Below are 16,116 nucleotides of genomic sequence, written 5' to 3'. Positions count from 1 at the left end.
ACCTGAGTAAATTGAAGGATATTCCATGTTCATGGATTGGAAGACTAAATATCATTAAGATGTCACTTCTACCCAAAGCAGTTTATAGACTCAATGCAATGGCAGTCAAGATTCCAACAGCCTTCTTGGCATCATTAAATTAATATTGAAGGGTAAAAGGCCCCGAATAGCTAAAGCCACCTTTAAAAACAAGGATAAAGTAGGACTCACACTTCCCAGTCTCAAACCTTATTGCAAAGCCACAGTAATAAAAACAGCATGGTACTGGCACAAGGACAGAAATATAAACCAATGGAATAGAATTGAATACTCAGAAATCAACCCTCACATATATGGCCAACTGATTTTTGAAAAGTTGGCAAAGACCAATCAATTGGGAAAGAATAACCTCTTTGACCAATGATGCTGGGAAAACTGGATGTCCATTTTCACAAAAAAGGAGGACCCTTACCTCATACCATAAACAAAAATAAACTCAAAATGGATCAAAGACCTTAATATAAGAGCTAGAACTATCAAACTCCTAGAAGAAAATATAGGGAAACATCTTCAGAACCTTGTGTTAAGCAATGGTTTTTTATACTTTATACCCAAAGCATAAGCAATAAAACAAGAAATGGATAAATGGGACCTCATCAAAATAAAAAAAAAAAACCTTTTGGTCCTCAAGGGACTTGATCCTGAAAGTAAAATGGCAACCTACACATTGGGAGAAAATATTTGGAAACCACATATCTGATAAAGGATTAATATCCACAATATATAAAGAAATGCTTAACAACCAAAAGACGAAGGACCCAGTTAAAATGGGCAAAAGAGTTGAACAGACATTTCTCCATATTTATGAAGTATGCAAATGGCCAGAAAACACACAAAAAGATTCGTGCTCACCAAAGTTCATAGCGGCATTATTTGCAATTGCCAACAGATGGAAGATACAAAAGGACAAATATTGTATGATCTGACTGATTTAAAACATTCAGAATAAGCAAACTCATACAATCAGAATCTAGAATATAGGTTACCAGGGGATCAGGGTCAGGATAGGGAGTGGAAAGTTGGGGCTTATAATGTACAGGGTTCCTGTTTGGAATGATGGAGATGTTCTGGTAATGGATGGTGGTGAAGATAGCACAAAATTGTGAACATAATTAACAGCAACTGAGATATATATCTGAATATGACCAAAAGGGGAAATGTTAGATTGTATATATGGTCACAATAAAAAATTTAAAAAGAAATGGAACTACATTATACAAACAGTGAGCCCTAACTTAAATCATGGGCTTTAATTAATAATACAATTATAAAAATGTGCTATCATCAATTGTAACAAATGTTCCATGCCTATGCAAGGTTTTGGTGGTGGGGTAGTGTATGGGAATCCTGTGTTTGATGCCTGATTGGTCTGTAAACCCACAACTTCTCTAATTAAAAAACAAAAACAGATTGTTTATATCCTTTACCTTCCCTTTTGGTCTTTAAACTTCTTTGGATCACATCTTATTCATGTTTGCATCTCCCAGAGTGCCCTTCATAGTGTTTCTTTGAATTGTATAGTATAGTATGTGATATATATATATATATATATATATATATATATAAGAGAAGAAAAGGAATCCTGATATATAGCACATTGTGTTAGTATTTTCACATGTTATCTATTCAGTACTCTAAAAATCCTCTTTATCCAGTTTTATAGAAGCAGCAGTTTACTTTATCCAAGGCTGTATAGCTACTATGCAACAGAGGAGATATCTGGCGCAAATCCTGAATACATTTTCTTTTAATTTTCTGCCTCACCATTGTTTCACTGCTGGAATCTTGATTTTTCTCTCTGTAATTTTTATTATTTGACTCTTGATGGACCTTTCTGATTATGGGACCATGGCAGTCTGAAAAAAATTGCGTAAGGATTAAAAAGTATGTCTGTTAACATTGGTAGAAGTAACAAACAGGTTGTATTTCAAGAAACTCATTTTGCACTATCTCGGTTCATGATCCCTTGTTTACTCTCATAAAGAGTTCTGTCAGATTTTGTAGAAAGCAATGATAATGTGTTAGTGTAAATATGATAAAGATATAATGATGCCTCTGCTTATAATAATTTTAATGATCTAGAGAGATTCTCCTCAGTTTATTTTATATTTCAATGTAAAATAGTAATATTTAAAATTGTATCACTCTTAAGGAAAATCAATAAAATGGCCACTTTCCCTATTAACAAGTGTTAGTCTTTTTCTTTTATGAAGAATATTGCCTAAATGAAGGCAGAGCAAAAATTAGAAATTGCTAAATAGTTAAATTTGGCATTACAGGATGAAAATGATTTTAAAATGAAAATGTAAATTAGAAAGTAAACAAAATTAAAAAAATGTTTTATAGATTTTAAAACCACTCTAGGACACAGAAAAATTACTAATACATTAACTAGTAGTTGAAAACATTTACTAAAATCTGAAGATAAAAATTTAAAATTCATGAAGTTATTACCAAATGAACAGCACATGCATAATTGGCAGAGAATGAATTGTAAATCTAAAATACTGTCTGAAAAAAGTAAACAGAAGAACAAAGTGTACAAATATTAAAAAATACAGCAAATTTTCTTGAAAAACTTTTAACAGATGAAAAAATGCTTAAAACTGTAAACAAAATCCAGAGACTACTCTATGATACCAAAATTTGCCAGGAAATGAAACATCCCTGAGTAAAAACAGCCATTTTAAAACCACAGACTGTTTTGAACACCTGGGATGCATGATTCTGTTCCTTCCATGAATACATATGCTTTTGTTCATTTTGTGTAACCCTTGGATTTGATGAGAGCTGCTTTCTGACTGAACCTTCATCCTTGAGTTAGACTCATCTATATTTCAGGAATCTGGTATTTCAAGTCGGGTTGTAATTACTCTTCCTGGTTTTGCTCCCAATAGCCTACTAATATTTTCTTTTTATATGTTTAAACTCCATTTCAAGGTAATTAAAAATAACATTAGTTTGTCCTTCTAATCTTATTAGCTAGGAAGTTCTGCGGCCCTCCCTGTTTTGTGCATGTGGCTAAAAAAGATAGAATTTGTCTTAGAACTTTGTCTCTACAGTCTGACATAATTCCATATAACTAGTCCATTTCAATCTAAGAAGGCTTCTTTCTGTTTGACTAACTCAATGTTTTACCCCAATCCATTTTCTCTTTAAGAAGTCTTTTTAACTTCCTTGTATCTCTCAAATACTTTATTTGCATACTGGAATCATTGAGAGGGGAGGAAGTCAAGGTGACTTTGATAATTGAACGTATCAATAGGCAAACTGTAATTTTCCTCAGGAAGTCACAAGGAGCATTTGACTTTCATATTTTGTGTGATAAAACTATTCTTAGAAAAATTGTGATTTTTACTTCTGTATATGCATGGCATGACTATTTTAAAAGGAAAGTTAATTGTTTAATTCTGTTTAAGGTAGATTAAAATAAAGATTATTGAGAAATATGATGATGAAATACTTCTGACTCAAACAATTTAGAGATTGTAAAATTTAGTGAATAATGTCCCCAAACAGCTCTATTTTTCTTCCCATTATCTCTCCTGGTGATAATGGAGCCAGGAACTTTTAAAAGGACTCATAAGCTTTCCCATTGTTAATAGTCCCATGTAAAAATTATTGGATTAGGAAGTGAAGAACATTATTAGAGGATGTGGAGAATGGAGAAAGTCAGAACAATTCATCTTTCCTCGTTAAGGTAGAATGCATAAGCAGAGGTTATTCTGTCTGTGAGGGAAATAGGATTTATTGATGTTAAATGACAATTGCATTCTACCCTTTTGGTTTAAGTAATTCATGAGTCAATAGCATTCTGCTAATCAGGTTATTAAAATAAGTAATAAAAGAATGAATAATTATCCCATGAATTTGTCAAACATAATGCCAACTTGGTTATTATGAATCTTAGAAAAGACTGCATTTTCTAGCAGTCATTCAAGATACTACATAAACTAGGTTATAGAAATGTTTTTTAAAAAACATTTAAATGAATAAATGGATACTGGATACATGGGTTAAATGTCCCACCCAAGCCTTTGTAATGCAAAGTGCTTGAGAAACCAAGTTAAGATTGTGTGTTGAGTTTACTATATAAGAACAGTATAAATTCATTGAGGTTAAAACACCTCTTTGTGTTGTGGAGTATATGTTTTTAGAACTGGGGAAATGGTATGGAGAATATGTTGATGTCTGCCTTTTGTTATGTTGTCTCCATCATTACCTCTTTCTTGCGGTGATAACCATGGTTTTAAGTGCATTTTTTGAGTGAATGCCTGACGTTAAAGATTTATTAATAGCTTTAAAAATACAATATAATTTTTAGGTGTTTAAAATGATATGTTCGATTTTACCTAGCAAGGAAGGATTGAAAATTCAATATAGTTCATTTAACTTATATGAAAGTTATAACACTGCATAATTGTTTCTTTATAGATTCAGAATAATCTTAGTTGGTATATAATTGTTATTAATGTTTGAAATTTAAACAACTCCTGGTTTCTTTTCACTATATACATAACAAAAGAAAAAACCCATATGCTTAAATAAGAGATGTAGATGAAATATGCATTGTAAATCTCTCAGCAGTTATACTAGTATCTTGTAAGAATTGTGGAATTTGTCTGGGGATTAGCATGGGAGAGTTAGGTAGACTAAATACTAATTTTGGTCCCAATTTTCACCTTCCCTGGTACCTGTACATTAAGATTATTATTATGTCGTAAAATTAAGTGCATTTAGTTCTATCGGTCAGGAGGTTTGGGTTATGCCACAGTAAGAAACAGCACCCATATTTTGGTGGTTTAAAATAACAATGTTTATTTCTGATTCATGCTACATGTCTATTACAGGTTTGCTAAGTGTTCTGTTCGTGTTGTCCTATTTTGGGGCCTGGGATGATGCAATAGACATGATCTGGAACATTGGTGTTATGCATGGCAGGGGGAAAGAGAATATGGTGAACTGGCTCTTCTTTATATCTTCAGTTTATTTGTTGAGACTTCCATTTTAACATTTGTTTCAAGAGTGTTCATTGTTTCTCATTCAAGCATTTTCATAATAACCACCTTAAAATCTTAAAGATGATTCCAGCATCTTGGCCTTGGCATCTGTGTGATTGTTTTTTCTATGCAAGTTGATATTTTCATAGTTCTTTATATGGCTTATATCCTGGGCATTTTGGATATTACACTGTAGAACTTGACTGTTGTTTAAATCCTACAGAGAATAGTGGTATTTTTATATCTGAAAAACTGTTAGGTTTAATCTGTGAATTCCAGTCTTCCTTTTGTAGACTGTGGTTCCAATGGCAGTCCAGTATTCAATGCCTGCATAGTGCTCCCCAGATCTGTCCGCATGCCCCACCCATTGTCCAGTCTGTGTTGTGGGTAGTGGTTTGTCCCATAGTTCAGTTCACAAAGTGTTTGGTATGCTAATTAGGATCAGCTCCATGCACATGAAGCTCTGGGATGAACCGTGGTGTTCATAAACGACCTCATGGTGTTGTTTTCCTAAAGTCTTCCCTGTGCCATTTTCCCAGTATTTCTGGTTCCCTGGAGCACCCCTTTTCAGGATTCTGGTCAAAATATTGGGGCTCTAGTTGCCCTACCCTGCTGCACACTTATGTATTTGGGCTCACCTCTGGGAGCTGGCATGTGTGAAAGAGAGGGCGAATAAAGGGGGATTTCCTTGTTTTCTCTGAGTGTTAAAATTTCCCTTTTTTCGCTTCTTTAGCCAGACTTCTTCTGGAGCTTGCTTTTTACTTATTTCTGTCTTAAATCTAAGCTGGGTGATATTGCAGGGAACAAAAGGTAAACCCATTACAGGTGCAGTGGTAATTCTTATTTTATTCCCAGTCTGCTTGCTACTATTTACTTTCCGGAGTAAAATACAAAGTGTGTTAAATAACTGCTCCATGAATTGTATCAGGTGTGAGAGATTGGTGAAATGTGCTTAATCTAACTTGCCAGGTACTGGAACAAGTAATTACCCTTAAAATGTTTACCCAGAAATGACACCCATTACTTCGATTCAGTTTTCGTTGGCCAGAGGAAGTCAAATGGCCACCTGTCTCCACAGAGGAAGGGAAGGGCAACAATTCTATATGCACTGAGAAAAAATTGGAAGTATTTGGTAAGTAGCACCAATGACTGCTACAGAGCAATAGAGTTTGGGACTCTAGGATGAGGGTTTACATTGAATCTATTATACCAATCTATTATACCTGAGCTAGAGGAATTAAGGTTCTCTTGAAAACATTGTTGTGGATTCCCATGTCAACAAAATTGATGACTATACTTTGTGGGATTGTCTCTATTCAGCTGTGCTTAAAAAAAGATTCAGTGATGATGATGGTATGCTCTCTTCATATAATTTGGAACTCATATTTGAGTTCAGGATAAATGTGTAAGAATATGTTTAAAATACCAAAGATAGCATCCATATGGAAAAGATATCTATATAATTGAATATTAACTAGAAATACAATATATTTGGCAAGAAAAATCAGAGTTTATTAGGAAGAATGTTGAATATGAAGTATAGATCTGTTACTTCTCTCTCTAAATTTTTTTCTGAAAAATTCTATGACATTGTACCTTTGATCCTATAGATTAGTCCCTGTTCTTCCAGTTTTTTGTTTATCCCTCAGAACATGGTGAAATTCATTACAATGTACCTAATACACATTTTTTCTACCCATTAAAAAAAATCTGTTAGGTCATTTACATGTGAAACCATAAAAATAATCAACACCAAAATATTAATAGTGAGCTCTTCCATTTCTTCTCCAGAAGAGAACATGGATAAATAAACTCCCAGGAAAGGGAAAGAGAAAGGAAAAAGAAGAGGATGTTAAATAGTGATAGACATATATGATTTGTTTTGCTTCTTTTATCACGTTCTTCCTACCTTTACTGTGTACTTTAGCATTAACATTTAGCCACTACAGAAATAAGTAATGTCATCACTAAAATGGCCTGGCTGAGAGTTAGGTTCCTTTACAAAGAAAAAAATGTTGGTTCTTTCTTTCAAGAAAGTGGTGGCCTACAAAAGGATATCAACCCAGAGAAATTTAATATAGTATGATAAATGACAGTGTGATGCAAATAAGGCAAATGGTTTTATTCCCACTTTAAAGATGAGGATACTGAGTATCAGAGTCATTATTAATTGATCCAAACCTTGATTGTACTTTTTAACTTCTCTGACACTGTACTTTAATGTATGTAACTTTGTATAGTCCATCTACCCTTAGGTGCTTAGTCAGAATTTCTGATATTAAAGTAGAACTGTTATTTTATTTGACTTCAGGCCTAGAGTTCAATTCAAAACTTGCACAAGACTAGAATATAAATTAGAGGCAGGAAGTTGTTACATAACCTCTCCACAGCCTGGAGAAGGTACAGGGCAAGGACTCAAGCAGACTCAGATCTAGTTTCCAAGTAATACAAAGGAAATCTGTAATTCAGAAAGTAATTCTCAGTGAACTTATAGTAACATGACTCACAACAAGAAAATGGCTTGATAAAATATGCTGAATGGGAAATGATTCAGTGAAAGTATTATTCAGAACAAGCAATTACTGAGTGTGAAGGTATTACCTACAGCAGACAATTACTCAGTGAAAATATTACAGGGAGCAGGCAAATATTCAATCAAACATTTGACAAGGAGAGCAATTATTCAATAAACAATCATATAATTGTACCCAATGGAGCATGCTTGCCATATGGCATATAAATCATTTGTAGACACTCGGTATGATGTTCTGACTGTTGAAAATGTAGATAATTTATGGTTCTCATTTGTCATTTTTGAGATAATTTCATTTCAGTTTTACTTTCAGGTAAATAGCATTAAGAAAAGTGTACAACCATTCTCAAAATCAATTTTTCAAATAATCCTATTTGTTATTTTTCAGGTCTGCTCTCTCATGACACTCTCTTCCTGTTTTCTCCCTCCTCTTATTTCCTTCTTCTTTAGCCCCTTTTTCTTCAGTATTACTATCTTCCTCTTTCCCATTCTATATTTTAAAAAATGAGGCTGAATGTTCAAAAGTCCATATTTATTATTAAACCTTATTCCTAAAAGTTATTCATGAATGGAGAAGAAAACATCACCAGCAGCTATTTGTCACACATTTATGGGTTAAAGGTATAATGTGCAATTCTGGATCCATCAGAATGTACCTACACCTGCCAGTAGGTTATCAGCTAACATTGTGGCAGAGAGTGAATCAATAAATATGTATTTCAGTCAGCAGCACTTACTGACTGCTTACTCTTTGTCAGTCACCATGCAAAGAAATGCACATGACAGTTCCTGTTCTCAAGGATTGTGGGGACTAGTGGTAGAGACTGACCAGCAAACAAAAACTGTCAAGGTAATATGGTAATTGCTAAGAGAGTGTGCCAGATTGAATATATTATGTCCCCCAAATGCCATTATCTTTGATGTAATCTTGTGTGGGTGGACCTATCAGTGTTGATTAGATTGTAATTCTTTGAGTGTTTCTTTGGAATGCACCCCACCCAGCTGTGGGTGATGACTCTGATTGGATAATTGCCATGGAGGTGTTGCTCTGCCCATTCAGGGTGGGTCTAAGTTAATCACTGGAGCCATATAAATGAGCTGACATAACAGAAGGAACTCAGTGCAGCTGTGAGTGATGTTTTGAAGAGGAGCTACAGCCAAGAGGGACACTTTGAAGAAAGCACAGGAGCTGCAGATGAGAGAGTGTAAAGACCACTGTTGAAAGCAGACTCTTGCTCCAGAGAAGCTAAGAGAGGACAAATACCCCAAGTGCAACTAAGAGTGACATTTTTGAGGAACTGCAGCCTAGAGAGGAACGTCTTGGGAGAAAGCCATTTTGAAACCAGAACTTTGGAGCAGATGCCAGCCACATGCCTTCCCAGCTAACAGAGGTTTTCTGGACACCATGGGCCATCCTCCAGTGAAGGTACCTGATTGCTGATGTGTTACTTTGGACACTTTATGGGCTTAAGACTGTAACTGTGTAACCAATTAAACCCCCTTTATAAAAGCCAATCCATTTCTGGTGTTTTGCATTCTGGCAGCATTAGCAAACTACAGCAGAGAGTAATGTGTACCTTGATAAGAGAGCAAAGAAATGAGTTTAAGATAAGCTTCCTTAAGGTATTGGAGGCTGAGGTGAGTGTCAAAGACATACTAGCATTTAGCCAGGTAAAGGAAGATGGGAAGGAATCATAGATTGATGAAACAGCAGGGCAAAGATGTGGAAGCAAATGAATTACTCCTGCATTACTTGTATTTCAGAGGCTCTCGGTATATATAGTTTACTTTTTCTTGGTTTTCTAATTTCTGAAGGAAGATCAAATATAGTTGATACTCCACATTTATCTTTTTTAATGTTATTATTATTTTTTAAATTTTATTTTGAAATAAATTCAAACTTTCAGGAACAGTTGCAAAAACAATACAAACCCCATACACAGAACTCCAGCATACCCTGACCCCCCTCCCCTGATACCCCTATCCACCAACTTTAACATCCTGTCACACCACCATTTCTTTCTTTCCCTCCCTCCCACTCTCTCTCCCTATCATCTATCATCTATTGCTCTGTCTTCTGAACATATGAGAGCAAGCTGCACACATCCTTGAACAAACTATATAATTTAGATATACATTTCCCATGAACAAGAACATTCTTTTATGCAATCCCATTAAGTGCAGCTAAGAAGTTCAAGAAATTCAACATTGATAAAAAGCTTACATTCTTTATGTCCTTTTTTTTTTCTCATGTCCCAACTGTGTCCCTTTGAGCCTCCTCTCCTCCATCCTCAGATCCCATCCAGGATCATCCTTGACATTTAATTGTCGTTGTCTATTTAGACTGTCTTTTTTTTTCCAATTGTGGAAACATATATACAGCCTAAATCTTCCCATTCCAACCCCTCCCTAGTATTCCATTAGTGGAATTAAGCACATTTAGAATGTTGCAGTGCTATCACCTTCCCACCATCCATTACTAGAAATTTCCCTTCACCCCAAACAGAACCCCTACACTCATTTCTTAACTCCCCATTGCCCCTTCCCCCACTTCATGTAACCCATACTCTACTTTTCATCTCTATGGTCATATTCTCTGATACTTTCTTTGTGTTTACCGTGAGGCTTAAATTTAACATCTTAAATCTATAACAATCTTGTTTTCCCTTGATACCAACTTAACTTCAATAGGACACATAAACTATGTTCCTTTATGCCTCCATTCCCCCACCTTTATATAGTTCTTGTCAAAAATTACATATTTTACATTGAGTCCAAAACCACTGATTTATCATTACAGTTTATTATGTATTTTAGATCCTGTAGGAAGTAAATAGTGGAGTTACAAATCAAAAATACAGTAGTATTGGTATTTATATTTGTCCTGTGATCTTTACTGGAAATCTTTAGTCGTGTGGTTTCAGTCAATTGTTTAGTGTCCCTTTCAGCCTGCACAGTTCCCTTTAGCTTTTCTTATAGGAGTGATCTGCTGGTGATGAAGTCCCTCAGCTTTTGATTATCTGGGAATGTTTTCATCTCCCCCTCATTTTTAATCTCCAGGTGTTTGTGAATTTTCTAAGTCTCTGATGGTTATTGACTTCTGTTTGTATTCCATTTTGGTCAGAGAATGTGCTTTAATAAATTCAGTTTTTTAAAATTTATTGAGGCTCGTTTTATGTCCCAGCATATGGTCTATTCTGGAGAAGGATCCGTGACCACTAGAGAAGAATGTGTGTCCTGGTGATTTGGGATGTAAGTTCTATATAAGTCTGTTAAATTTCTCTCTCTGTCTCTCTCCTTTCTTTGTTTCTGTGTTGGTAGGGCTCCCTTTAGTATCTGAAGTTGGGCAGGTCTTTTATTAACAAAATCTCTCAGCATATGTTTGTCTGTGAAAAATTTAAGCTCTCCCTCAAATCTGAAGGAGAGTTTTGCTGGATAAAGTATTCTTGGTTGGAAATTTTTCTCTCTCAGAATTTTAAATATGTCATGACACTGCTTTCTCGCCTCCATGGTGGCCGCTGAATAGTCACTATTTAGTCTTATGCTGTTTCCTTTGTATGTGGTGAATTGCTTTTCTCTTCTGCTTTCAGAACTTGCTCCTTCTCTTCAGTATCTGACAGTCTGATCAGAATATGTCATGGAGTGGGTTTATTTGGATTTATTCTATTTGGAGTTTGCTGGGCATTTATGCTTTGTGTATTTATATTGCGTAGAAGGTTTGGGAAGTTTTCCCCAACAATTTCTTTGAATACTCTTTGTAGACCTTTACCCTTCTCTTTCCCTTCTGGGACACCAATGAGTCTTAAATTTGGACGTTTTATTTTATCTATCATATCCCTGAGATCCATTTTGATTTTTTTGATTTTTTTTCCCCATTCTTTCTTTTGTTCTTTCATTTTCTATTCTGTGGTCCTCGAGGATGCTGAGTCATTGTTCTGCTTATTCTAGTCTTGTGCTATGAGTATCCAGAATCTTTTTAATTTGATCAGCAGTTTCTTTTATTTCCATAAGATTGTCTATTTTTTTTATTTACTCTTGCAAGTTCTTTTTTATGCTCTTCTAGGGTCTTCTTCATGTCCTTTATATCCTATGTCATGCTCTTCTTCATGTCCTTTATATCCTGTGCCATGCTCTCGCTGTTTGTCTTTAGTTCTTTTATTAATTGCTCCAAGTGCTGTGTCTCCTCTGATCTTTTGATTTGGGTGTTTTGGTTTGGGTTCTCCATATCGTCTGGTTTTATCATATGCTTTAAAATTTTCTGTTGTTTTTGGCCTCTTGGCATTTGCTTTACTTGATAGGGTTCTTTCAGAATATGAAAAACACCAATCTCTAATTTGTCAGATCTATAGCTTGGTGGCATACACTTTCTCTAACTAACCAGCAGATGGCATCCACGAGTCACTTGTTCCCTTCAAGTCAGTTCTCCCCAACTTTGTCTTTGTGGTGTGTGGGGGTTTGATTCTTGTGGGGTCCAGTTGGTGCACCAAGTTTGGGTGTGTTGTTGGTGCTGTCTGCCCTGAATGTGGGGCATGTGTCTGAGTGGTTAGGGAGGCAGGGCAGCTTTAATAATCAAACCTCCCAGGTGTTCTCAGAGATTTAAGGCTGTTGCAAGAGTCTAAACCTTCATTTTAGTCTCACCACAGATTGTGTATGCTGCTGAACCCCCAAGTCCTTGATATTGGCGTAGGGTCCCTGGGATTTCTGAGTGGGTCCCCCTTCCCAGCTGTGCTCTTCCAGGACTCTGCTGAGGGAAGGCTGTGCCACATCACTAGTGCACGCTGGCCCTCCAAGGAAGCCCTGAGCCGCTGGGCCGTGCAGGGGTGTTCCCAGCCTGCTGTAAAGATGGCCGAATGGGGCATGTTAATTTCTCCTTTTCGCACAGCTCCGCCTTCCCAGCTCCAGGACAATTAGCTGTGGGTGCCCTAAAGGCCATGTCCACGGCTGATATTGTGGCATGTGTGCGGTATTGTGGGAAACACTCCCCGTCACACTGGGATCCTTGGCACGGCTCTGGGCTATGGCTCTAGCCCCGGGCAGGAGTGTCTCCAGCCTGCCGGGAAGATGGCTGCAAGGGGTGCGGTTTCTTTCTCCTTTTGGCCCCCCTCTGCCCTCCTAGTTCCGAGACAATCAGCAACGGGTGTGGGAAGGGCTATCTTCCACGCCAGATATTGAGGTGTTCGCAGGGCTGGCTCCTGCCGTGCTTTACTGTGCCGTTCTTACCACCTTATCCACAGCTGCTCCAGGGTTTTTTGTTTTGTTTTGTTTTTTAAATGAACTAGTCCATCTCCAAATGCCAATCCATGGTTTCCCCACACTGCAGTGCAGCTGCCAGACTTTCAGCCGGCTCACTCACTCGTTTGAGAACACAGACTCCCGATTTCACCAAATGCACGGCCCCTGTGGATTTAGCAGACCTTGTCTGGTTGGCGCATTGCTGGAACTGGTGTTCTGGGTCACTTTCTGGCTTTTATCTAGTATTTTTCATGGAAGTGTTTTTTTGCCCTGTCTCTCCTAGCCGCCATCTTAGGTTCATCCACATTTATCTTTAATACTAGGGACTGAAAAGTAGTGAGGGAGCTTGTTTTAACATACGAAGAGAAACAGTTTAAGTGTGGTGAATAATACTGAAAATGTATAGAAAGGATATTGAAATATAAGACCAGCTGAGCATAGAGAACTGCATATTTTTTTCATTTTTTTTTTTTAATTAACTCCAAAAGGAAGCTTTTGCTTATTTTCTGGATTGGGTGGAGTGATGAAGCGAGACAGGATGTGCTGAGCCATCTGTCTACAATAGAGTAAGGGGCTAAGAAGGGAGCCTATGTGGGGCTTCCAAGCCAAGTAAGAGCATATGGGGAGGCTGCATACATTTGAGAGCCTGTTTAGGACATGAGGAAGCCATCTCTCCATTCCTTGAGCTTTTCCTATACCAGCCAATATGTTCCTTTCTATCTGCTCAGGCCTGAGTTAGATTTTGTGTCGTTTGAAACCATAAGAATCTTCTTTTTCTTTTTATTTATTTATTTATTTTTATGCAATTTTACTGAGACACATTCACATACCAGATAATCATCCAAAGTATACAATCAGTGGTTCATAATATCATAATATAATTATGCATTCATCACCACAATCAATTTTTGAACATTTTCATTACTGCAAAAAAAATAAAAATAAGAATAAAATTAAAAAAGAACACCTAAAACATCCCATACCCCTTATTCACCCCTGTTATTTGTTTTTTGTCTTTATTTTATTATTCACTTGTCCATATACTGGATAAAGGGAGGGTCACTCACAAGGTTTTCACAGTTACACAGTCACACCGTAAAAGCTACATAGTTATACAATTCATCTTCAAGAATCAAGGCTACTGAGTTGCAGTTCAACAGTTTCAGGTATTTCCTTCTAGCTATTTTAATACACTAAAAACTGCAAAGGGATATGTAATGCATAAGAATAACCTCCAGAATGACATCTTAACTCTATTTGATATCTTTCAGCCACTGAAGTTTTGTTTTGTTTCCTTTCTCTTTCCCCTTTTGGTCCAAGAAGGCTTTCTCAATCCAGAATGCTAGGACCAGGCTCATCCCCAGAAGTCATGTCCCATGTTGCCAGGGAGATTTACACCCCTGGGAATCATGTTCCATGTAGTGGGGCGGGCAGTGAGTTCACCTGCTGAGTTGGCTTAGAGAGAAAGGCCACTTCTGAGCAGCCAAAGAGGTTCTCTGGGGTTGACTCTTAGGCATAATTATAAGTAGGCTTAGCTTTTCCTTTGCAGGAAAAGTTTCATAAGGGCAAGCCCAAGATCAAGGGCTTGGGCTATTAAATTGGTAGTCCCCAATGCTTGTGAGAATATCAGGAATTCCCCAGGTGGTTAAATTTAATATTTCTACATTTTCCCCCAGTTCCTCAAGGGGGCTTTGCAAATACTTTTTTATTCTCTGCGTGAATTACTCTGGGATGTATTGGTGCATCACACTAACTTGTACAAACTAAAAAGATCTCACTCTCCATTCAAGGTGAAACCGTAAGAATCTTGACACAAAGGCTGAAAATTTGAAATAGTTTGTCACAGGGCTGCTACACATTTGTTTGGTTGCATAATTAGCTAAACTAAATAAATGAAATTATCAATAATGGTAGCTCCGTACCTATGAATGGACCTTTAGTATTGCAAAGCCTTTTTGTGTACGCTATCCTTTTAAATCTTCAAAATAAATATTGAAGTAGATACCATTTACACGTGTTCTTTTTAAGGAATTAAATGTTGTTCTCATGGGTTATACAGAGCAGGAGTGGCTTAGACATAAACTCAAGCTTTCTGACTACAACTCACAGGCTTTTCCCAATATAATTTTATGTCTTTAATACAATGTATTCTTCAAAACCTCACATTGTATTTCATATTTTTGCAGGTTTTTAGAGAAGGACAATAAGGAGAGTGTGCTTTCAGGTATCTTGTTCACAACTGTAAAATTTAGAGGTTGATGAAATAGGATAATAGGTAAGAGATGATTGCTTAAAATGCTCCATGTTTCCATTAAGTAAAAATTTCAAAATGATCTCTTAAAAGTGAGTCTAGTCAATTGTAGATAAAATACACTTTATTAGAAAGGAATGCCCTTTATTAAATTTCATATTTACTTTTTTGTCTCATGTCATCAAATGTAGCATAACCCTTTGTACTACGATGGTCTTGAATAAGAGATTCATTCTCTAGATTGCTGTTGTCATGCCATCAGGATACATTTTTCCATGGCAGTGTATTAGTCAGGGTTCTCTAGGGAAACAGAACCAACAGGACAATAGCTGTAAATATGAGATTTTATAAAAGTGTCTCATGCAACTGTGAGGATGCACGAGTCCAAATTCCATAGGGCAGGATGCACAAGAGACCAAATTCCGAAGGGCAGGCAGCAAGCTGGCAACTCTGATGAGGGTGTTAGATAAACTCCCCAGGAGAGACAGGCTAGCTGAAGAAGAGGTGAAAGTTCTCTCTCTTCTCCCTTAAAAGTCAGTCTTCAACTGATTGGATTAAATCAAGCTGATTGCATTCTCTCATTGTGAAAGACATGCCCTTCCTTGATGTAATGAGTCACAGATGCAGTCAGTTAACTGATGATTTAATAAACCAGCCTTCTGGTTTAGTAACCAGCCACAAATATCCTTGCAGTAACGATCAGGCCATTGCTTGCTTGACCAGACACCTGGGCACCATCATCTGGCCAAGTTGACACATGAACCTAACCACCACAATAATCAATTTAAAAAATTATTGTACATAATAAAGAAACTAAAAGATCTTTTTATAATTAAATGCCAAGCCAATCTCTACATGAATCCTTATTTTCTTCTTCATTTCTTAGTTTTAGGGTTCTTTATACACTTAAAAAATTTGTTAAGATTTACAGTATGAAAACAGACTTCCAGGGACATTGAAAGCTTGTATTAGCAAGAAAAATATAATTGTATTTATCAAGCTAAGACTTAGTTAAAATGCTGAAAGTCTGCCTCAGAAGGACCAAAGTTCAACTTTTCTTG

This window comes from Choloepus didactylus, chromosome 16 (genome assembly GCF_015220235.1).
Source record: "Choloepus didactylus isolate mChoDid1 chromosome 16, mChoDid1.pri, whole genome shotgun sequence".
Classification (NCBI taxonomy): Eukaryota; Metazoa; Chordata; class Mammalia; order Pilosa; family Megalonychidae; genus Choloepus; species Choloepus didactylus.
This window is presented reverse-complemented; position numbering follows the sequence as displayed.